The sequence below is a fragment of the Dermacentor albipictus genome, unplaced genomic scaffold (assembly GCF_038994185.2).
Source record: "Dermacentor albipictus isolate Rhodes 1998 colony unplaced genomic scaffold, USDA_Dalb.pri_finalv2 scaffold_22, whole genome shotgun sequence".
Taxonomy (NCBI): Eukaryota; Metazoa; Arthropoda; class Arachnida; order Ixodida; family Ixodidae; genus Dermacentor; species Dermacentor albipictus.
The window spans coordinates 522,543-547,326 of NW_027225576.1; the positions used below are offsets into that span (position 1 = coordinate 522,543).

General features: G+C 44.2%; 1 protein-coding gene and 2 long non-coding RNA genes across 5 annotated transcripts in view; 2 read left to right on the forward strand and 1 right to left on the reverse strand.

The window, feature by feature from the left end:
• Positions 1 to 24,784, reverse strand: part of LOC135897083 (uncharacterized) — a 497,858-nt gene that overhangs the window by 329,020 nt on the left and 144,054 nt on the right. The window lies entirely within an intron of this gene.
• On the forward strand, positions 673 to 9,341 carry LOC139052391 (uncharacterized). Of its 2 annotated transcripts, XR_011509887.1 has the most exons (4): positions 691 to 742; positions 810 to 984; positions 2,750 to 3,100; positions 9,142 to 9,341. It is a non-coding gene; the product is annotated as an uncharacterized lncRNA (long non-coding RNA). The 2 variants fall into 2 exon arrangements; XR_011509886.1 differs by lacking the exon at positions 810 to 984 and having other exon boundaries at positions 673 to 742; positions 9,142 to 9,295.
• Positions 13,597 to 24,520, forward strand: LOC139052369 (uncharacterized). 2 transcript variants are annotated; one of them, XR_011509872.1, is made up of 3 exons: positions 13,597 to 13,782; positions 18,495 to 18,685; positions 24,278 to 24,520. It is a non-coding gene; the product is annotated as an uncharacterized lncRNA (long non-coding RNA). The 2 variants fall into 2 exon arrangements; XR_011509871.1 differs by lacking the exon at positions 24,278 to 24,520 and having other exon boundaries at positions 18,495 to 20,209.

A 24,784-nucleotide genomic window follows, 5' to 3' on the forward strand; every position in this document is an offset into this window, starting at 1 on the left:
TTTTAGCTTTAAATTTTGAAAAAGATCATCAGCTGAATGCGCAAGCCGCGAAAAGAAAGTGCCATCTCGCATCGCATACCGTTGGTGTGCTTGGTGCTCATGTTCAAAGGTATGGTTTGTTTCCATGCCTATTTGTGACTGTCTGTGTGGCGGAAAAAATATCTGCTTGTTGCTTTCCTCAATAATTAAATGGATCCTTCAAAAATTGATGATTGGACGGTTATAATTCTGATACCTAAATATGTTCTGTTCTTTTGAAAACCAATTCTTTTCTTCACCAATATCAGAATCTTTTACAGTGAAATTGATTTCCTCTCTTGTCAGTTTCTCCATTGTGCACCCAAGCTAGCCATTTACAGCTGACCTAAGCACAGCTCATTCTTTCGGTCACTAATAAATTTCTCCATCCAAATAACAACAACTTTTCACCTCCCCAACATTTCAAACTGGATCATTCACAGCGTCGCCAACTGAAACTGAAATCATTTTATCACATCCAAATTTGCTATCGTTTTCCTAAATCACAGAATTCCCTCCAAACACTCTAAACGTATTCTGTTTTAGTATTGTTTGTGAAAATGAATATTACCATGCCTTACATTCGCTACAAGTTTAATCTTCTCTCATCTGTGGAAAATCTGGGTTCTGGGCTGATACCCTGTAGTGGGAAAGCGGCATGTTTCGAGGACCACGCAAGCAAGCAATCAAGGAAGGAAGGAAGTGGCAAGGTTTCACCGGGCCGGTAAGTATCGCGCTGTGGCTTAAGCGTGGGCTTTCGTAATTTTCCTGCCGTGGCACTGCCCTTTCAGTACTGTGCGTATCAGCTGGGTTTTCTCGCTCGGGCATCGTTCTCCGCTATCTGCCCACCGCCACAGCGCTCTGAAATATCGCCAGTCACCAACACAACCGGCGATAAGCGGCTGCACCGGAGAGTTCGATGGCTTGGGACAAAAGAACTCGGGACAAAAGACAAGAAATGCAAAGGCAAGGAAGGGCAGTACACTCATCTTTCGTGTATTTCTTGGCGACTGATTTGATGCGTTTTAATAGAACTGCAGCATGCATAGTATTCTCGATAAAACGATGATGTGGATTAGATGCGAACGTGCAAGGGCGATCGCGTGGTGGCTAAAACGCAGTTGCTATTTGTCACGCCACTCATACGTACTTTTGTGAGAGATCGACGCACTTATCATGCGCGTGATTTATCACGCACGTGTAACAAAGATTGCTCATTTGGAAGATTCTGCCCATACAAATACTACGGTGGTTGTGGGATGGTTCCACACCTCCGGCAAGGTGGTTTTTCATCCACTTTCGTTTACATTAATTTATTCTTTCTTTATTTCATTTTTTACGCACAAGTCATTTCCCCCATGTTGTCCTTGGTGTCAGTGTTTGTTGGCGTCTTCTGATACGACAAAATCAAAGCAGTGATTCTAAAACGTGCACGAGGAATGTAATCGAATTATTCGCTTCGTTTCCCAACTGTGTCTCTTACCATTTTCATTTCAACATAGAAGTATCAGGAAACCATGAAAGACCCGCTTCATAGTAATACGGAAAGATTGTTCAAGCCAGAGCTTGGACAATGGATCCAGGATCCATGGTTAACCATGAATCTGGATAACCATGAATCTTTCCATGGATAACCATATATGGTTATCGATGGGCGAATCTGTATTTTTTTTACATGTGAAGACGAACGTTTGACGAAAATAAAGGAATAAAGTAGCGCCCTGTGCATTTATTTCATGATATTCATATCAATGGACAGGGCTGGAAGCGTCAGTGTGATAAATTTTGCTAAAATTTCGGTTAACGCTAGTGCGTGATTTGCCTTTTAACGTACACCATGTATATTATTTTGTGCTGAATATTTTATTTCAACAGATACTATCATGTCATGGCCACTGCTCTTTTATAAGTTAGGCTATGCTCCAGGCGGATAGCAGCAAGGAAATGTGCGACAATTTTGCCAATTATCCAAGCTGTGCAAGTTTACTTTTCATATACCCACTTTAGGGCACATGTTATGATTGCAAAACTGAAGCCGAGAATTATGGAAATCACGATTGCTCAGCATAAATTCAATATGTACGTCCACTTCCGAGGTACCTCTCCCCAAAGACTGCTGAAGAATGTTCCTGGCGCCTCAGCTAAAATAATCGCGAATGATAGTAGAGGAATGCTTTGGGGAACTGTAACGGAACTTTAACGGACTGAAACACTTAACCTATCTTGTAGCACATTTTAAGTTCAAATAGCTCAGAAGTAGTGCTAGGATTATTATTTCTGCTAAGGAGACATGATTTCACCACCCCTGGAGTTCAGTTTCCCAATCAAAACATGCGCCCTAAAGTAAGTAAATGGCCAAATTAATTTGCACATATTCGATAATTAGAAAAATTATTCTTGAGAGCTTTGTTGCTGCTAATGTCCGCATAACCAAGTAGCCAGTCTACGAATTCGTACCTGACTTACAACTCAAGGACGAGCGCTCGTCCTGTCTGGCTCAAGTATTAATTCTTACAAACGAGCCCAAATTTCAGTTCTTGTAGGCAATCTGTAAAAAGAGCAGCAGGAGCCTAGACGTGGCACTTTCTTTTGAAACAAAGTGTTGCGCACAAAAAAAAAGCCGCCTCGTATATCCTTTCCTGATATCCCGTTCTCAAATACCAGACGGCGTGCAATCAGTGATCAAAGCGGACGGATAGTTTTCTACAGCGTATATGCACTGTCATTGCAGAGCCCCCGTAAACAAGGCAACCAGGCGCAGGCCCATCCAGCTCTTCGCTAAATCCGGAAAGGAGAAGCCACGATGTGCAGCGTTTTCACGAAGCAGACCTCACCTCCACACGTCGCTGAAGCCGTCGTTCCTGTAGCAGTCGTTCCCGCGCCAGTGGCGGTCAAGATGCATTGTCGGCCACCAGCACAAAAGTCCAGAGATTCCCGGAGAGTCCGCACCAAATCACTGGAAAGCGTCCTGGTGCGCCTGGACGAGCCCTGGCAGCCCACGTCGAGCACTGTGATGAAAACAAGGCTGCTAACAAGCGTGTCGGAAGAAAGCGGTCCAGGCGTGGGCATTGGACCTTCTAAGGTACTGTGAGGCGATATCACACCATGTATGGTGGCATAACAACATACTTGAAATTAATGAGTAATGCTCACTTTTGCACAGACGGTACACAGATAATCGAGGCAGCCTCTTCAGTAATGTTGAAAATGCAATAAAGGCAGCGGAGGAACTGTATATTGAACTGGGATGTACCACGATCAGTCGCGTAACCATGATTTGGCGTAGTAATGAATAGGATACAGAAAGTCTAAGTGTAACTAGCAATAAGGTTAGGAGGGGGCTTCGCAAGATATTTGCACTTTGTTTCACAGTCTAGCTGTACAAAAAGAAAAAAAGAAGAGCGATGGTTAACGGCCACACAACGAAGCATACAAATCGAAATTGCTTACGTAAAGTTATTAGGACCCTGGAACACCATTTGAATATGGTGATTACTTCACATGGGCCACAGCATTAACAAATGGGGTGAATTTGCTTGCATGACCGATATAAAACTGTTTCTTAAACGAAGAAGACAAATAATATACCAGTGCGCAGAAGAAGGAGCTTGTCATTTCGCACAAATTCCCACTTGCCATTTTCTTTCAAGTTCTCGAAATGGCCACATTTCTTGCTCCTTCACACGCACCAGGACACACATAGGCTCTTGGTCGAGTTTCTTTGAGAGTGATCGAGCAGTGCCTCCGTCAATATACCAAGACCCAAGAAATATCACTCCTGATAAGGAAATTGTCAATCTGGTGGCCGCAATCAATGCTAATGTGCAATGTTATCGTGTTCAAGAACCGGCGCAGCGATGGGCCCGTAACAGAGCTTAAAGGTATGGTACCAGGTCTCGCTATTATGAGCTTACAAGCACAGAGCATACAATGTGCGATAACGATCGTGTCTGCAAAGTATTACATCGGTACGCGCCGCGGAAAGACATGAAATTTAAAACCGAGCGCCGTTTTTCCTTCTCTTCGCGGCCGCCGCGCCCCAAGCCGGAGGATGACGTACACGTGCTAGTGCGCCTGCGTAAACGTGTTTTCACTGTGACGTCGCTCGTGGTGACACGTGACTTCGAGAATTATTCAATTCGAGAATATAGGCAACATCTGTTATTTGTACAATGGGTGGCTTCAATAGTCGAAATAAAGCTAGGACAAATAATAAAATACACAAACCGAATGCCTGCATGTTGTTGTTTTACTTCGCACCGCAGCAAAAGAGATCTACTTCCGTTTCGTCTGCTTGTTGCCTCGTGGTGCACTCGCACGTGAAGACAGCAAAACTATTGTCATTTTTTACGGTGTTCCAACGCGGGATCAAGATCTGTGATCCACTTGTGACTACCTCATTATTCGTGTAGCACTGACTTGTAGCGCTAGTCAGGTGTCTTCGTGCACATCACGCCATATCGTGCGCAGCGCGAAACGAGACAATCACAACAGCTCGCGTACGACGCCGTTAGCGGAAGTACGCCGCGCCGCTAGAAAGCGAGAAAAAAAAATGAATGCGGGGCCCGTGACGTATACGTCACGCGACCCTCTAGGTCCAGTATGAGAGAACGCAAGGAAGGAATTTCGCCTGCGGAGGCTAGACGGCGCAAGTGGAGAGAGTGTCTCGCTTGGCAGTGGAGCACGCCTCCTAAATCATGGGTTCGCGGCACTGAAATATTTCTATCTCGGCTAATAATAAGCCGATTTGAAAACACTTTTGCGGCAGAATGCTCCCTAGAGGACGCGTAACAACTTCCAGCGTATGACGAATATTTTCTATGCGGCTTGGTGAGGGCCAGTTCGGCCTGGTTAAGCCAGTTCGTTGTCACTTCGTTGTCCCCGCCGTGGGGGTCATTGCCCCCTGTTCGAACTGAAGGGGCAATCACGTCCCGGTTACCAATTGTTGGGGGCTCGGTTCCGAGGTGCTCTATAGGTCAGAAATCCGGTTCCAGACCCATTTTTCGGCACCCAGCCAGGCACTCCGACAGCGAACGCGCCGCACTTAGGCTACATTCCTTGCTCGACCAACTTTGACCTAAACCCCCACGTATGGCCTGCGGGCAACCTGTGTTTAGTTTCGTGACTATGGACACCACAACGCACGCCTTTCTGCGGCGCCACTCTATAAAACCACCATTGACTCCTTCCTATGAAGGCCGCTTTCACGTAGTTTCGCGTTCAGAGAAAACCTTGAAAATTGCCATTCGAGGCAAAGAAGGGACAGCATCGTGGGACCGTGTGAAATCAGCCTATAGTGAACATTAACTCTTCATTAGTCTCCAGCATTCAAGGGGGGAGGGGGAGCCCAACAATAACTCTTCATCCTTTCCGCCATTCTCACTTAAACCTCCAGCATTCAAGGGGGGGGGGGGGAGCCCTTGTAGCGACCGTCCGTCAGTTTGTTGTCCCCACCGTGGGGTCATTGCCCCCTACTCGAACTGAAGCGGCTGTCCCAATGGGGCACCACTACACGCACTCCGCAAACCTGCTATTACTCTTAAAGTCAATCGACTCTCCTTCTCAACCTGTCAACACGTGTATTGCCTGCCTCCAACAAACCGAACTCCCAACAAGACCTACCCAAGATCTACTAGAAGGAAGAGAGCGCTGCCCTTCTGCGTGCGTGCCTTGAGGAGAAAGGGGGGGCAAGAGATTGGTTAAAAGCGGAAAAAGTCAGTCACAATGCTGTTTGCATGTTTGTGGCCCGGAGGTCAACCGGAATGCTTGGCGGCATTGAAGAACGAGGGGGCTGACAGACCTGTTTGTATTCGTTTCCCGCCAAATTTTGATACTGTCCTCTCCAACTACTCTTCTAGACGCCTTCATAGTTGGGACAGGCTTTAGAAAAGGAACTGATGCAGAAATTAACATGGCTAATAACGACAATTTATTTGTACACAAGCAAGTGAAGAACTGAGGTTGCTTGTGGAGAACAACAAGATCTGGAACTCACACGCGCTGAAACATGAATAACTGAAGGTCGAGAACCGCTTCTAGGACCTCGGAAACTTCTACTCGCGTGCGCTCTCCGCAAGTGGCACTCATCGCTTGCGGCTGGCGTCGCATGAAGAGGGAGCAGACGAAGCCGCGCTAAGCGGCCGCGACCGCCTCCGCGAAGTCGCTTCTATGTGAAGCAGGCTTTTCGCAGTCCTAATAATTGGTGCATTATTATTACGAAAGTCTTCAGTGGTTCATTGAGCAATGACCTTGAAAGAACGCTGCGTCTGGTGTAGTGGTACAAAAAAAGAAAGCACGTGACCTTCACCGAGAAAGGGGTGGGTGGATAGATGAACGAGCGACGCGCCGAGACAGAAAAACAGGTGTTGCGTCGCTGACTTGCCGTGGCGGCGGCGGCGGCGGTTGTGGCAACAGTCCACTGCGAAGCGAGCGAGGCGGCGGTGGAGGACGCTGGCCCGGGGTCTAGCGGACTGCGCCGTAGGCTTCGGAAGTGCGCTACGGCCTCGGATGTTCGGCTAGCGAGGAAGGAGGTGCGACGTGCGAAACCGCTGGAGCAAAGCGTTCGGCCGCGAGTGCTGCTTTCCCCTGCCGAGATAATGCAACATATTGTGTTCGGCTTGTGTTACACATTTCTAACACTTACTCGCGACAAGCATGCTGCACGTTTAGGTAGTACATTAAGTGTTCGCATGTGTCGTTGAGGAGGTCGACCTAATGCGCCACACGTGTACTTCGTACAGCGGCTCGTTATGTCTTCCAAGATGTCTGGCCCCTCCAATCGTATAACTTAATGCATTGCCAAGTGTGCAAGAGGCTTTCACCTTCACGGGTTACAGGAGTGTAACATGCCGAACCTTTCGTGAGAACCTTGTTTCCATAGCGAGTTACGAACTTCCTTCCTGTCTACGGTAGTTTATTTCCTTAGTTGAATAAAATAATTTCAAAGCAACTAACTTTACAAAAAGGTTAGACGCGCCACTGATAGGCGGTGTCCAAAATCTGACGTGTATGACGTGTTTCCGTTACCCGCAAACGCTTCCACTGCTTGCAGCCAGAAAAAATAATACAGCCTTCAAGATCTGCATCTGTTATCCAGAGGTCGCCACCAGTGCAGTGGGGCATAGATTTGGACACCAGCAACTGACCTTTTTCGCGGAGCAGTTGGCTCTAGAGGAGCCATATGGCGCTTTCAGAGGCGCGCCGCAAGTTGACTCAGCGAAAGCGCACGAATGCAAAACCATTACCACTTTAGCCCTGATACTGTGCGATCAGCTGTGGGAAAGTAAAATGGGCGTTTGCGAAAGAACTGTGCTCTATTCATGCTGCGAGATATGTCATGGTAGGGGGAACACGTGTACAGTAGCTCGCTGCAAAAATAGTGACTGGCATATTAGGAACGCAATGCATCTGTGAGACCAAGTTCATGGGCCACTGGAACGTAAGGACAGTATGAGTTCCCGGCCCTTCGCGATGCATGGAGTTCCCTAGAGGCCAAAAAAATTAATTCATCTGCCAGCGTTGTACGATAACATCAAATGGAAAACTTCAACTCCGGAACGTCCGGCTCGAAGTACCACTCATTACATAGTGACAAAAAGAGTAGCACTGCTTCTGACATATTCGAATTCTGTGACATACAACACAATTCACACGCAAAGTTACACCCTCTCTGTCCCCAACGTATCGAGAATAAGTAAGCGGGGACACGCTTGAATCAATGCGCAGGAGCATGGTGACAGTGCGACTATACCGACCGCACTGGAATGCTCGAAGCTGAATGTTTCGTGACGGTATGAAATGTAAGCGAGTGACTAGCAATAATAGGTATTTGCTACAAGCTAATAACAAGCAAAGAAGATCCACGCTATAAGCCCTTGTGCGTAGCAAAAACAAATCTGTTGTAACTGAGTACACATGCGAGCGATTACGCAGGAAAACTACGACACAAAGACCGCATCGAAGAGCTTTATTAGGTGAGAAACACTACAAGCAGCTCCTTCAAACGATTTGTCAAATACAGATCGGAGAGCAAAACACACTCATTCTTATTTAATTCATAGGCGGAAGGCTTGTATAGCTTGGAATACATTTATAGCACCGCTTCCATAGTACAAACACCGTTTACGCTGCTCGCTCAGTTTGCAGAAGGCGTAATGAGTTCCGGAAGCACTTGCATGTCCTCTGAAGCTGTGGCCAAAGCTTCATTTCGTTCACTCACTCACCGTCTATGACATCCGCGGCAGCAGAAGTTTGCTGAGCCGTACCGGGGTCATGCACATCCAATTCAAACAAGGAGGCAAGCAATGGACACGGCATCACGTGATCAAACATGGCGCCACGCGTGGGATTGCCGCGAAAGGGATCTATAGCACCGCTGGATGCAGCACTGTGTACATGCATATTGGTCAGCGATTCAAAGGCTATAATTGTTTGGCATAGCTGCCGACGTTTTTTGCGGGCCCGGTGAACGCCGAGATTTCGCTGGGGAGGGGGACAAACGCAGTAACAATACGTCACGAAGGCCCACAGTTTCATCTTATACCAAAATACATCAGCTCGGTGCCCCCTGTGCCCACCAGTGAGGCAAAATTTGCCGGCTGCCATGCGGTCCTATTATCGCGTTAGAATGGCTGAGCAGTGCACCTCGCATAAAAATCTATTGTCCATCTTTTCTTCCTCGTGCTGTATCGCTACTCAGAAATTAACTGCAGCAAGGTCAACCTTTGATCTCGTAGCGATAGAGAAAATCCCTTCTGTTACATTTGTGATGGCGTTGCTTCTTTCCTGATGTCCATGTCAGTGTTTTCTGGTGGAGACCTCTTGCAGTGTGCGTTGAACCGACTCAAGTAAAGACGGTTCTCGCAGAACACGTCGCTTCTTCGGTATTTTAACCGTAAAAAAAAAATTGTAAACACACAACAGTCATACATACGTGAACAAGCACATGTATATTCTTACGAGCTATCAGCGGCAGCTCGCCAAGCAAGAATCTTGTGCAGACATGGACATTTATTCACAGCGGTGATTAATTCCTATACTTAAATATCCATTAGAAACATTCATGCGTAAGTTTTAACACTTCCGCTGCATAGATACCAACCTTTCTCTTGCTCATTTTATCAGGTTGCCTCCGTCACCAATGTCGAGCGGAGTTCCTCGCATCGAGTCGCAGACCCCATAGTAATGCGGCTGTTTCCGGCCTCAGGAAAGACCCGGCCCGCCACAACTGCAACTGAAAGCAAGACAACCGAAGGCGAGTGTTTTAGAGCTATGCTCAAGAACGCCGTATTGCAGCCACTTGCGTGCAAGCAGAATTGAAAAAAAAAAATATGCTACTTGAGTATTACTCGTCTGATCTGTTCACACACCTGAGAAGCTGACTCCAAGATAGGAAGATGCTGATGTCAACTTGTAAAGGGGGTCCTAGCTATCATGCATCACGTCTTCTTATTTTTTTAACAAAGCGGGCCATTCTACACTATGATAACCAAGTGTACATTGATCGCATTTGAGTAGAGCAGCCACAAGTGATTTTGTTGCTGATGTCATTAAATTATTACTTATTGCAATTAGCTGATATATTAAATAACCGCTCTCGAATGGCGTGCTGTCACTCAACAATATGTAGGAACTTGAAAGAAACTTCAAGCTGCCATGTCCTCAGCCTGGTACTTTTTGCCCATTGATTTTTTTCATGCTGATAAAGAAAGCTGGAGAAAAATGAAAGACATCACGTGACCAAATGTCCACCCGCATCAAAAAGCAGACTTGAGGACAAGCGGTTTAAAGAGCCAGAGGAGAAGAATATACGTTGAGCTGTATTGGTACATTACAATTTGGAAACACACACACAAAGTAAAAGAAATTAAAAATAAAGATAAGAAGCCAATCTTGCCGTGCGACGGGATTTCTTAAGCTAGTAAAGACGAAAAAACGAGTGAGGACGACGCCTTGATATTTTATCTACCAGCTCATCGTAATTTCCCAGTTTTCACGACATCTGGACAGGCCCACGTAATTGTTGACCGATAGGGAGGGACTGCGTTGTATTCTAAAGAAAAGCCAAAGAATAAACTTTTCAAGTTTCAGGAACATTTACTCAGAACTGAGGTGAAACAGCGCGAAAAAGACGAGGACACAAGGAAACAAATAGCACAGACAAGCTCTGTGTCCTTGTGTCCTCGTCTTTTTCGCGCTGTTTCACCTCAGTTCTAAGTATGAACCAACTAGCCCTCATCAAGATCTTACTAATTTACTCAGCCACTGTGGCTGAAATGCGAGAAGATACCTTGAAATCGATGTCATCACACCTGCGTACCCACGCTGGAGATTCGTCGCCCGAAATTGAAAAAGAAATTAACTTGTTTTTTTTTAATTTAATAATCAGTATATTAGTACGAAATTAACAAAACTGTAGTTAGAAACAATAATTTGTAAGTATAAAGTGATGAAATATTTGTCTCTGTTGTCCCTTTACGTGCTTGTGTCTCTCCGTCAAAGTGTCTTGGTTGATACGTGATTAAGTTACAGGTATGACTGTTCAGTCAGAGCGGAAAGAAAGTCCTTATCAACGCATACAGCTGAGCTGGAGAAAACTCATTTTTCGCTTTGGTGTTTGAAATTAACCAAACACATGAAGTAATTGGGTTGGTGAAACACTGGTTGGTTCCGAGTGTGATTCTAGCGATATCTTTTCTGGATGTCTGGTTAGCGTGATAAAAATATTCATAGTTCCTCAAAAGTGTTCCGGAAATGCACGTGCTCAGTGTTATGCATACCTTTCTGGATATTAAAAAAAAAGGTTTTGGTGAGCAGGAGTTTGCGAACTGTTTTAACTGTTCGTGGTAATACTACTTATGGTATTTTTACAATATCGATAGCTTTATAAAAGTTATCGATGCTATAGATGGGTAATTTATTAATAATTAGCATCACAATTACGTGCTCATCATAGGCAGACCTGCGGATATAGCAATCATAGGGAACACGTGACAGTATCTTGATCGTTAATTTATTGTTCATTGCTTGTATTTGGAATTGAAACAATATTATTTATTAATTTCACTATACAGTGAAATTGTGAAAATTACACTTGAAGTCCCCAGCTCGAGGCTAATTAGGATCAGAACACAATTCCGTAGAAAACAGCAAAATGCAGGTAGCCCAAAATAGAGCATTTAACAATAAGCAGCTAGGTTTAGATCTGATAAAGTAATGAACAAAAAACAATTAGAGTGCAGGGTGTATAGCAAGCTGAAGACAAATATTGATCACTTACAAGCAAGTGGAGTGCACCCGAAAACGCTGACATCTAAAGAAACAATAAACGGAGGCAATGAGATCACGGTAATACTGTTTTAGTGATGTCAGACGGCTAAGTGCTTTTTCTACTTTCTGTGCGTAGACAGTTTCACCTGGACTACGCCAGCACTAAAATTCTTCGCTTATACCACACAGGTATAACCTTCGTAACTAGAAGATGTCTTTGTAGGGCACTGCGTGCGTTGAATCCTCAGTACACAATCTTAGTAGCAGAGACCAGTTTCACAATATTATCATTACCAATTACAAAAACATTAAAATTTACTTGCCTGGTAAATGGTAAAACATTGTGACGGGGCGTCAAATAGAAGAAAAGGGAAGCACGATTTATAAACAGACTGCTTACAGATATGGCCAAGATGGCCGAACGCGCGCAACGTTCAGGTGATCACCTTCTTCGTTAGTCCAAAGAGGTGGCTCGTAACACCTAACCCCCTCGCGGGCGGAGCGCCTCCTGCGCGCAGACTAATTACACGAGGTGGAGGCGGCGGAAAAGTACGGTATCAAACGGGATATGTGCACGTCACGAGGTGACATGGTGGATGGTGAAGAACTGTCCAGTCGCGCTATCTCATAGTTAAGGTCAAATTGCCGTCAAACCTTGGAACCCCCTGTGTAACGCACAAAAGTGTTTCGGAAAGAGCTACGCGACGAGATGGAGTCCAGAGAAGTACAAGAGATCCCGCAGAAAAGCAGAGGTGTTGGTGGCTGCGGTCATAGCGGTCCTATTGAAAAAAAGTCAAGGGCAGTAAATTATCCCTATGTTGACGAATGCGCAATGATTAAGACGTCTTCCCGATGCCGACTCGTTTTACGAAACGTAATGGTATTGTTTTCGCGTTGCTTTGTATCATTTCTCACACCACGTGCCTCGGCCTCGTTCGCGCACTTTCGTGGACGTCCAAAGGAGCGGGGCGCCCCTACCGACTGAGAAGTCGAAGTCGAAGATGGTTCGTCCATCGGGACACGCAACAGAACTCACTGAAATCACTGCACCGACTGGCAGTGAGTGGGCCAGTGCCGTAAGCGCCTTCGCAGAGGGAGGCGCAGTATGGTAACACTGGCATGGCGGGTGCCATCGGAGCCAGCTGTGGAAGTGAACGACGAACGCACGCGGAATGGCACGAGCGTGTATCTGTGACCACGTGACTTTTTGTACTATGTCCGGCTATGCCACCGGATTTCTCCCTTTATGAGCGATAAACGCTTTCGCATTAATAATCGCGAGTTGGAGTCTCTCATGAGTGACCTGACGGGCCAGACGAGCTCGAGCATCAGCATCGCGGGCGTACTTTGTGCCATGTTGTACAACAGCAAATTAGTAGCGTGTAGAAATGAAAGGCTGGGGGGAGAGAAACAATAGGCAAAATGGCAAAATACCGCTGATGTCGTGACGGCATGATTTGTACGCGAAGGGCTGTTCGAGTCACGATGATCGTCAGAAACGTACATCGCCCGAATATCGGTTAAGGTGCGGCTCAGCCTCTCTGTGAGCCCATTGGTTTGCAAGTAATATTGCGCAATCCAAAAGGCATAAACATCAACTGGTATATGAAGTTGTTGAAAGAGTGGCGTTCTGTTGACGCTGAAATGTTACGGAGCCATAAAACGTGAGCCATTGTTCAAGTTTTAATGACTCTGTGTGGTAGCGATAAGCACGGCCACAGGGTGCAACAAAGTACAAGAGGAACAGAGAACAACGTCAAATAAATTAATCTAAGAGGTTTTACTGTCAAAATACCTTCGGCACTTCAAGAGCCTATAGCAAGGTCTGCTCAGATATTTGGGAACACTATTACTATGAAACTCAACGGGAAACAACTCCCCTAGCATAACTCTGAAAGAAGACAGCTGTTCGCAGGAATAAGGAAGCTTGATTTGAAAAACAGCGACCGAACGAAGAATATATCTTGCAGCTTCGACACTCTCGACATTTCTTGCTCGAACACTGTTATTCAACATAAACCCCAAGTATTTTACAGGGCTTATGCGCTGAAGTGCTTTCCAATATTCTCTAGGGGGAACGGGACCTCCGTCTGTAGCTTACGAGAGGAATTGAAAACTATCTACTGCTTGTTTTCCGCTCAGTGATCTCAACGCCTAATCGCTTGCCACTTTCCTTGACCGCCCGTATTTGAAGTACTAGCATTCGCATACCATACAGTACGTTCTTACTTGAGATCGGAACATATGTTATTGTCTGTTAAAGTTTATGTCCGGTAAGTATCTGCAAGCATAGTGGCGCTTATTTCGCAGCCAGGACTGCCTTCTGCCGATGCGCTTGCGGGGAACGGCGAGTAAGACCGACTACTTCCACCGGAACGAACACAGAGACGCACCCGGCGGAGGTGAAGCGCCAGGACTCGCGCATCTCCACCTGCGTTGCTGGCCCGGGGGAGAAACAGGCGGTGACCCCTGCTGTATTTTCGGAGCCACGTGTCGGTACGTAATGAGCAACTCACCTAGCCTTTCCGCTGACCCAATTGATGAAGAGCCAGCCACTCGTAGCTCCAAATACGGGACCGAGGTAATTTGGATGTTTCGCGTAATCTTGAGAGGGGACACACAACCACCGTGAAAACTGCGGAAGTGTGAAGCAAATCTCATTTGACATCAAAGAATCTTATTATGACAGCGTTCCACTTTATATTCGAGCTTCCTGAACGTTCCTCAACATGCTAATGAGGTTTCATACGCGAAAACGCGAGAAATGTTCACTATACGTTTTTCTAATAAACTAGTTCTTTCACCATGATAGAAACGCACCGCAAAACGGAAACACAGAAAGGGGAAAACATGGGGCTAGCGCTGTCCGGCAACTGAAGCGTATTGGAAGCAGCAGGTGACATGTATAGAATGAACGACAAGGGAAACGTGCCCACCCGGTCGTGCCCCCGCCCCCGTTAGGAAAGTAGAAATGAAAAAGGAAAAAGTCACAGTGACACAATATAGTGCAGGTCAGTTCAACAGAATATTACACAACGTTACTTCCCTTGTCGATTCAGGCATGTTACTCCTTCCTATTTGTACTTAGGCGGCGCCCATGTGCCCATTTTTCAGCGACGACGAAGTGCGCCATGAAAGCGTGAGCTGAGCAAGCGCTTGAGTAGAGAAATCAAAGTAGCTGGTTCTTGCTTCTCTACGTGGCAATATCTTTTTCCCTCACCGCCACAGTGCTATACCTTTTCTGTCTTTCGTGTACGGAACCGCACACCGTCGCTGGCTGTTTTCTTGGGCATCTGTGACTCAGCGCGCAAGAAAAAAAAAAAACGAATCAAATCAAAGAAAACTGGAAAGAAGGCTGGGTGAGTCTGCAAGGACATATTTGGGGGACGGGACGGTGACACAGAAAGAGAAGCAGAAAATTAGAAACAAAAATAGTAGGAACACTGTTTTCCGCGCGAGACGTTTCCTGCGCCAAAAATGTGGCGTGTAAGCGTGAGCTGCAATGTGCCTTGATAATTTCTCACCTACCCACTTTCTTCACCACACTAGTAAAGCTGGTCATTGGATCACAGCCTTCATCATCATCATCATCATCATCATCATCATCATCATCATCATCATCATCATCATCATCCTGGTTACGCCCACTGCAGGGCAAAGGCCTCTCCCATATTTCTCCAACAACCCCGGTCATGTACCAATTGTGGCCATGCTGTCTTCTTTGGCAAATACAAAGAAAGTCTATGTGTCTCGAATATATACCAGTTAAGTAAGTCGCTACAAATTGACACGTGCACACTGCAAAGGCCGCGCCTCGCTGTTCCTAGTTTTAGTGGTGCCTTAACTGTCACGACCTAATTTTTCTACCGTAGAGCTCGGCAAAATTTCCCCACGTCTTCGCAACCCATTCGTTTTCTCTAGTGCAAAGGCAATACTACAATTCCGTTAGTGCTCTTGGCCCTAACAGCGTCGCAGAATGGCTCAAAATAATCGAAGCGTGACATAGTCGTTGAACCGTCATTAAGCTATTTTAAAGCATAATGTTCACTCTGATAATGTCCAACATATCAGATATATGTTATAGGCTAAGCCTTATTTATTTATTTATTTATTTATTTATTTATATTGTCAGCCCTTGACGGGCTATTACAGGAGTGGATGTAACATACATAAACAGAGAAGTGCATTAGTGCGTTTGAACAATGCAATAATGCAATGCGATGCAATGCAATAACACAGTACATGCAATGCATGCAACAACACAATACATGCAATGCATGCAACAAAAATGCAATGCAATAAAAAATGAAGTAGCACTGCTGACATGAAACACATTAACAATATGATTACAGAGCACATTTTGACTTATTATGTCACAACAATTACTACAGAACATCAGGGTGTATAAGGGTACATAAGACAATGTATTGCTTCCAAGAATGCATTAACTGATTTTATTTGGACAATTGAGTCAGGCAAAGAGTTCCACTGCTGAATTGCCCTGGGAAAAAAACTATACCTGAAGCAGTCATTGTGCACTGTGGGAGGAGGTATATACATACTGTGTCTGTGCCGTGATGTTTCCTGTGTCTTGATTTGGAAGTTCTTGTCGTACCTGATTTTGACATGGTTATGAATTACTAAAAACAGGAATTTAAGCCTTTCATAATCCGTACGTTTTTGCAGAGGTGGAAGCTTTCAAGTTTGCATAATTCAGTCGGAGAGTGAAAACGGCGGTATTTATTAAATATAAACCTAGAAGTAAGGCGTTGGACCTTATCTAGTTTTAGACAGTTACTTTGGATGTAGGGATCCCGTACTATTTTTGCGTACTCAATTATAGGCCTTAGCAAGGTTTTGCAAGCTATAATTTTAATTTCAGGGGAGGCACAGTGCAGGTTACGTCTCAGCCTCCACAATACTTTGTTAGCTTTTGCACAAAGCTCATTTACATGAAGATTCCAACGCAAGTTGGGTGTAAATACAAGACCTAGGTATTTATGTTGTTTAACTGGAGCAAGCTCATGACCGTTGATACGGTATGGGAAATTTAAAATATTCTTTTTTCTAGAGATGGACATAAAAACCAATTTAGTTGGGTTAAGCTGCATTTGCCACCGACCACACCAGTTCTTAATTTTCTGTAAGTTAAGATTAAGGTTGGCCTGATCACCTGGTGACTCTATTCTTTTGTACAATATGCAGTCGTCGGCAAACATTCTTATTTGGGTAGTGATGTCATTTGGCAGATCATTTATAAAAACTAAGAATAAGAGGGGCCCTAAGACACTACCCTGGGGTACCCCAGATACCACGGGAGATAAACTAGATTGTTGATGTCCCAATTGAACATATTGTTCTCTATGTTCAAGGTAGGAAGTGAACCACCGCGTAAGGGAAGAATTTTTGAAAGTAAAACTCATTTTAAGTAAAAGCTTTTTGTGGGACACCTTGTCAAAGGCCTTTGCAAAGTCTAAGAATATTGTATCAGTTTGGCCGCGGGCATTAATTGTGCTAGAAAGGTCATGCACAAGTTCAATAAGCTGAGTGACGGTGGACAAACCTTTGCGAAAGCCATGTTGACCTGGAAAAATTAATTTATGTTCATGTAAATAGGTGAGCAGATGCTTTGACACAATGTGTTCGAGCATTTTAGAACAGGTGCTCGTGAGCGATATCGGTCGGTAGTTGCTAGTGCTAGAGGTTGGGCCACCTTTATGTATGGGCACAATTTTTGCGCGCTTCCAGGCAGTGGGAAACGAGCCACTAGAAATGGATGATTGAAAAATTAGTGTTAAAAACTTGCATGTCCATTCGGCATATCTATAAAGGAATTCATTGGGGATTTCGTCAGGACCGGGACTTCTTTTTATATTGACGTGAAGTAAGAGATTGAAAACGCCCTCTTCTGTAATCTTGATATTCTGAATAGGAAGTCTGTCTGTGTAATCATTGACGGTAGGCAAAATACCGTCATCGATGGTAAAAATTGAGGAAAAGAAGGAGTTAAATGCCTCCGCTTGATCCTGGCTACTCTTGTCTGTGTGCATGCTACACGACTTAGCCGTCGGATTCAAGTACCTCCAAAACTTATCTGGGGCTTCTTTGAGAAATCGTTTCAGTGTTGAGTTATAAAAGTTATCTTTAGACGTCTTCAGGTTATGCCGGAGCTTTTTACCTAAAAGATGAATGTGATGTTTCTGTTCGATACTAGGACGGAGGGTGCAAGCCTTTCGCATACGTTTAAGTTTTCTTTTTGTGTGTATTATTTCCCGAGTTACCCAGGGGTTTCTTTTTCCTACACGTTTAGAACGTTCAGGAATGAAATGTTGTATGCAAAATGTAGTCATATCATGGAAAAATTTCCATAGTTTTTCCATAGTTCCATTCTTAATAATCCGATTTAAGTAAGGGATGCATAACGAATATCCTGTAGTAGGAGTTATATGCTGGAGCGAACTTGCTTATAGTTGAACAAAACCAATTACTAAATATTTATTACTGTTATGTAAGTTTGCAGTCAAAGAAAATTTGATTGATTTCTTTTGTATACCCATGGACTCTTCATGGCCAGGGATATAGATGAACAAATCATTCAACGTTTTCTTTATATACAACTGTATTTGAACATTACTCGGTAAACTGGGAATGGGCGACAAGCCACAAGGCATGGCCTCATCAAGGCACCATGGTAGCCAAAGCACATTGCGGTCCACTGCCAAAGGGAACCCAGGAGTAGAACACTTATTTATGTTCCAGTGCTGTCCTTTTTGCAGGTGAACAATCGGCCCCCTTTGCAGCAGATTACTTGTAGTTGGTGACGCTGGCAGGTTTCTACGTAACTGCGCATTGCACTGGTAACCTTCCAGCAGAGAGTGGAGGCTAGCGCACCAGCAAAGTAAAAGATCAGCAAACCAGCACGCTAGAGTTCGTTTTAACAGTAGTCCGCACTGTGATCGAGGGTAATGGTGTCGGCTTGTTGTTCAGACATATTGAAATGTGTTGAGTCCGTGGCATATTTCATTTCTCGTGTCCATACATATTTTTACCCTGACGAAGGCCGTGCCAAGGCCGGTGCCTAATCAAGTAAGTATGCTTTTTTTTTCGTGTGTTTCTTCTTCCTGAACTCTCGTTGTGGAATCACGGCGTTCCGCTACACTTGATTCGAATTCAATGCACGCTGTAGCATTCATCGCCGCTCTCTGCAGTGAGGACCCGTGTCCAGGAGAAGCAGCGCGCCGTGATCGAGCCACCGGTGGCGCGAGCGAAGAGCCGAGACAGCACCCGCGCGGCCTTTCATAAGGTTGCGAAGGCATGTAACCAACCGCATCAGCCAGAGGTCACGCGGTTCTGCAACAAAGACCGGCTGCTGACCTGGACGATTGGCGCGGGTCTCATGGTGGGCAGCCTCCTCATCGCCCTGCTTCTGCTGGTGGTGGTTGTGTATCGAGAAGATAGGAACGCCGCCAGTGCAGTGACTGCGGCGCAGCCGAAGTGATTCTGTACTGCACTCGATGGCAAATACTTTTAGGGGGAGGGTGATTGAAGCGAAAGCTACAAGGACGTAACTTCTGCACGTGTGCTTACTGTGACAAGACCGGCAGAACTTAGCGTAATCGGTTTCTTGGAGCACATGATGAGCCAGCGTGGCTTCTGTGTACGACGGTGTCGCACTTGCCGAAACGCGAAGGACAAAAGCGGCAAAATTAGTCAAATTTAACAGTTACTGGTGTATATACCTTGTGTTTTATTGTAACGGTAAGAGAGTTTTTTTTTAAATTTCCTGTGGAATTTAGCACAAATGTATCGTTGAGCTGGAGCACTCAGTCTAATAACTATATAGACTCAAGTTACGTGGATCACACGGTATTTTGCTTACACTGCTATCAACAAAGCAGATATCAACCTTACTGATAATGTAAAATGTGCTTTGGAGGCCTCCATCCCCTGCAAAGAATTTCATCCTGCTCGCTATCCTGCGTGTTTTTCTAAGGAATTACGTGGACTACTCCGTAAAAAGCTAAGGTGCCATAGGAAGTTCAAGAAAACATAATCATTGGTGTGGTACGAAAAATACAGTGCCTTGCGAAGCCAGGTGAAATGCGTAATGCGTAGGACAGTGGTGCATACGTCAAGCCTGTCGAAGAGCACATAACATGCCATCCAAAACGTTTCTGGCCCTATGTAAAAGATCACAGTTCTGAGCGGGCTGAGATTAATGTCATAAATTATCCATCTCGAGGCATTCTTAGAAACTGCGATATCGCCAATGCATTCACTGAACATTTTCCCTCAGTTTTCCTTAATACAGCGCATGCTCCTATGCTTGGTGACTGTCTGGATAGCTTCAGTGACCACTTTAACATGCCAAGTTTTACAGAACACTATAGCGCGGTGGCCATAAATAAGTTGAAACCAAAGCACTCTCTCGCTCACGACCGCATACCAAATTTTGTGATCAAAGGCTGTTCTATTTCTGTTCCTCTCCTTATATACATCTTTAATCTTGCTTTGCGTACAACTGCCTTTCCTTCTTGTTGGAAGAAGGCAATAGTTGTGTCAGTTCATAAAAGTGGCAGCATGAGTGACATAAAAAGTTATCGCCCCGTGTTACTCCTGTCTCCGTCTGCAAAAGTGCTTGAAATAGCTATGTTTACACATCTGTCTCTTTTTAGGCAAAACATTAGGGTATACCAACATGGCTTTGTTCATGGTAGGTAGCGGAAACAAACCTTATTTCTTTTCTTGGTGCTGCAGGACCCGCTGTTGCTAAGCGAAGACAATTAGACACCGTATGCTTCGACTTGTCAAAAGCATTTGATGTTGTGTCTCATAATATTCCTATCCATAATCTCTTGAGTTACGGCGTTAGTACAAGGTTATGCACGCTTAATAAAGACTACCTGTCAACACGGTTAAATTATGTTCGCGTTGGTGCTAAGTACTCCTTACCTTATGAATCAACTTCCAATGTTCCGCAAGGGTCAATCTTAGGCCCATTATTTTGAATATCTTTGTTAACACCCTTGAAGAATGTTTGCGTTATTCACGTCTCCTTTTACACGCTGATGATATTTAACTTCACCGTGAAATAGAATCAGAGCAGGATTGTGAATTATTACAGGAAGATCTTAATTGTGTTGCCGAGTGGTGTGCTTCCAACTTTCTGCGCATTAATCCAACTAAGATATTTGTTGTTTCCTTTAATCGCAAAATGTGCCCTTTAATATACAAACACTCACTTGACAACAGTTCTTTGAAAAGAGCGAGGTGTACGCGTGACTTAGGAATATTAGTTGACTCCCGAATAACCTTCGAAGAACATGTTACTGGCATCGTTAATGTATCCTGTGGGAAGTTAGGCCTCATATCAAGGATGACTATAATCTTTACGAATGCTAACTGCGTTTTTCTATTGTTTTCTTATTTTGTCCGCTCGAAGTTAGAGTTTGGTTGTGTGGTATGGAAGTGTATTAATTTGACCAACGTTGAAAAAATTGAATGTGTTCAGTGACGTTTCATTCGTATCCTGTACGATCGATTTCCCGGACGCCATGTATTTGATGCCTATGAGTGAGTACTGCGCATGTTTAATATTAGACCCCTAGAAACAAGGCGGAAATACCGTGATTACTTATTATTGTATAAAATATTTCACAACGACTTCTACTATCCGCGGTTACTGTCAGCTGTAACGTTCTGCGTGCCTTGTCCTAACCTGCACAATCCTAGCATTTTCTACGTGTATTGCTCTTGCACCTCTAACGCTGTATCTTGTAACACAACAAAATAACTTGCGTGACGATCTCGATATATTCAGTTCTACTCTTTGCCCATTATCTGACTTCTGTCTCTAAATAATTGTATTCTGTTGCACTTTGTACTACAGTTGTTTAAGATATTCTGTTTTGTTTTTCGGTTTTACGTTCTTTATGTAACACAAGTGTACCAACATTAACGCGTAAAGCTGTTCTTGGGTACCTTAAAAAATGAAAAAATAACGATTACGTATAATTAACTAATTAACGAAAATTCCCTAACTACATTTTCATCTAATTACTTTAGCATGCGTGTTACACTACATGAATTGACGCCAGTAATTTCACAAAGAACGTCCCCTTGGAACAAGGTGGGAAACTAGCACCAATTTTGTGATAAACGCAGTCAAACTTGCCGTAAAAATTCAGTTGTTCCACTTACTTTGTTACAGTATGCCGTTTTACACATCGAAGCTCAAAAGTTACTGGAACGCGAATGCATTTTGACGGAGCCTTCTTAGCGCATAATTCAGAACTGGTGGGATTCTCAGAATTCGTTCCAAGTGAACACGGATTGAATTGTATTGTATTCTGGGGTTTTACGTGCTAAAACCCGATTTGATTATGAGGCACGCTGTAGCGGAGGACTCCGGATTAATTTTCACTACGAAGGCATTTTTAACGCGCCCCAATTGCACGGGACACATGCATTCTTGTAATACGCCCCCATGGAAATGCTGCCGCCGCGGCCGGGATTGGATCCCGCCGCAGCCTCGTGCTTAGTAGCACAACATCAAGGGGATATCACTTTAAAAGTCACTGGCTGCAATTTGCAAGCTGGAATATGGGGCGTAAAGTAATTAGTTGAAAAGGAAATTACCGAAAATTGGTTAATTATAGTAAAAATATTCTCTTCACTTTGATGTATGCTCCTTAGAGTAGTCTGGCTGGAGAAGCAGATACGTCGCGGTGATCTTTAAATAACATTTTTAACGGTAAAATAAAACACCCTGTATTACGTTTCATTTCATTGTAAGCGCAATAGTAAATGAATATTTATGTTTTGTGGTCCTCACGAGTGAGAATAAGGAATACTTTCTGAACTGTGGTTACTTGTGCGCGCAATGCCTCCGTAGCTTTCACTTCACTGCCAAAAAAAGAAAAAAAAACATCTTAGCTTCGTCGGCCTAGCTCATTCCTGTTGCCATGCTGTTATTTGATGAACCTCTCTGACGGGAACTTCAGTCGTTGGACATGCACCACTTGGTACGCGCTGCTCTCCAATGAGAAAAAAAAAACATCCTTCAACATTTCTTCAGTGCTAAGCAGAATCAAACCCGCATCGTATAAATTATTATATACAAATATATAGTCGTTTTTTTATTCATATGCGCCACCATATTGCCTAAGCAGTGGCGCCATCTATGGTAAGTCGGCCTGCTGGCTTGGGCCACGCTTCGTGCTGTATGCCAGGTACACGCTCAACGGCAGTGTCTGGTGGTGTTTTTCGCGCCGGGCGATGTATTTAGTATAACCTGGCATCTTCTACGCGGCGAATGGTTTTTTCGGCATGCACTGAAGTGATTTAAGTCAGCATACCCTAAGGTACTGCGGCGTTGAGGTGGAAGGAGCGGCCAGCGCGATGTGTGTGGGGTGTTTCAGCCTACAATCAGCCTCTGGGATCAGTTTTGTATTTCTGAATATTCGTTTCACTAATGTGACGTTACTGCTGTAAAATCGCTGCAGTTCTAAGTTGTGGTTTAGCAGCAATGAGTAGTTTCAGAACATATGATGATCCCAACAGCGTGCGTACTGCTCTGCTATACGGAATAAGTTCATGAGAATGGCTTGTTGTGCTAGTTGGTACATGGATACACTACGAGAATGCCAGCAAACTTTAAAGGCGAAGAATCGAGAAGCAGACATAAAGAAAGCGACAGGAATGTGGCTGGTCTAAGAAAGAGCCCAAGGAACAAGAAAATGAGTACATGAGAGTGGCTTGTTGGGCTAGTTGGTAGATGGTTATATAGGAGAACGCCAGCAAATTTAAAGTAGCAAAATCGAGAAGAAGACGCAGACAAAGCGACAGGGAGGTGGCAGCCACCTTCTTGTCGCTTTGTCTATGTCTGCTTCACGATTTTTCTACTTTCAAGTTTGCTGGCATTCTCCTAGTATGCGGAATAAGTAGCGCTGTTTACTTTGAAAGGCGTTCAAATTGTTATCTCTAGATGCATTGAAAGGCTACCTCGCTCATTTATTTATTTATTTATTTATTTATTTATTTATTTATTTATTTATTTATTTATTTATTTATTTAACGTTTGCTTACAGGTCTCGTATGATGCATTTGGTAAGGGGGGCGTCACAGATTGACTAAAAGAGCATATATATGTAATAGGTATATAACAAAGCATGATATACATACACCAATAATAGACGTGATAAGAATGTATACACAACGCAAAAAAAAGAAACAAACGCAAAAAAAGAGAAGAAAAGCCTGACTACTGCAATAAAAAACATGTTACACAGGACCAGACTAACCAATGTTCCGTATTCTTAGAAAACTGATATATGGGGGAAAAAATGAAACGGTAAACGAATCGAAGCAAATAGCATTGAACTATGGTGGCTACAAGAGGCAAATGTCAGCGTCTCTCTATGCTTGGGGCACACTATTAAAATATTGCAGTACAATATAGAGAGCAATGACTCAGAAAAATAAATTCTTTAAGTGCCTGCAATTTCTTCTCTCGTGTCTAGAGTTACACGGCATTCGGATGAGCTCAAGCAATTTTACACGCATTTCCAAGGCTCACTTTGCACGTACAAAGGATATAGTACAAATTATAGCAGTGCACAACGATCATACAATAATAGGTAAGCAGAAGAGCATGAATGTCTGATCCTAATACAAAGTTTTACTTGTAATCATGGTTTGTTAAGATGACGCGCAAAAGTGATTAAGCCATCGAAATTTACATAAGCAGTTGGTGTACTTCAATTCCGCTAGAGCCGAAAAAAAATTGGCACCAATAGTCGCTTTTCTTGAAGCGGATGACAGAGGCCTCCCTTAGCGGATCGCAAAGGACTCCCTTAGAGATTCAAAGAATGAATATTTCCTGATCGTACAAATTTTCCTTGACGTGACGAATTGCCGTGTAGAAATAAAGAAATCCCATTTGTTTTCGCACGTAATACCAACTAATCAAACTGTTACATTTTCTTTGCAGGAAAATCGCACCCACAAAAGAAAGTAAATGGCAGCCTCCGTTGCTGAAAGCCCACGCACAAGTTCACCCCTCAGCAAACAGCGGAACGAAGCAGAAGCACTTCGGTTGGGGCGAGGAAAACCGCATGGACTCGGAAAGTTCGCCGTTTTCAACAACAGGCGAGCGCGCCTAGTCAAAGACTCTACCGATTTAATTAATACTTGCACCTATTTCGAAGTATCTGCGATTACGCTGTAGCATCGCTAACACGAAATAAATTGTCATTCATGTACTCTATATACAACTGGTCCCTCTGCAGCAGCCATCATCATCATCATCATCATCATCATCATCATCTTGTTCTTCTTCTTCACCCTCATCATCGCGTTTCATGTCTACTGTAGGACGATGACCTATGCCTGCGATCTCCAATTGCCCCTGTCCTGTGCCAACCGATTCCAACTATCGCCAGCGAATTTCCTAATTTCATCGCCGCATCCAATGTTCTGCCGTCCTCGATTGCGCTTC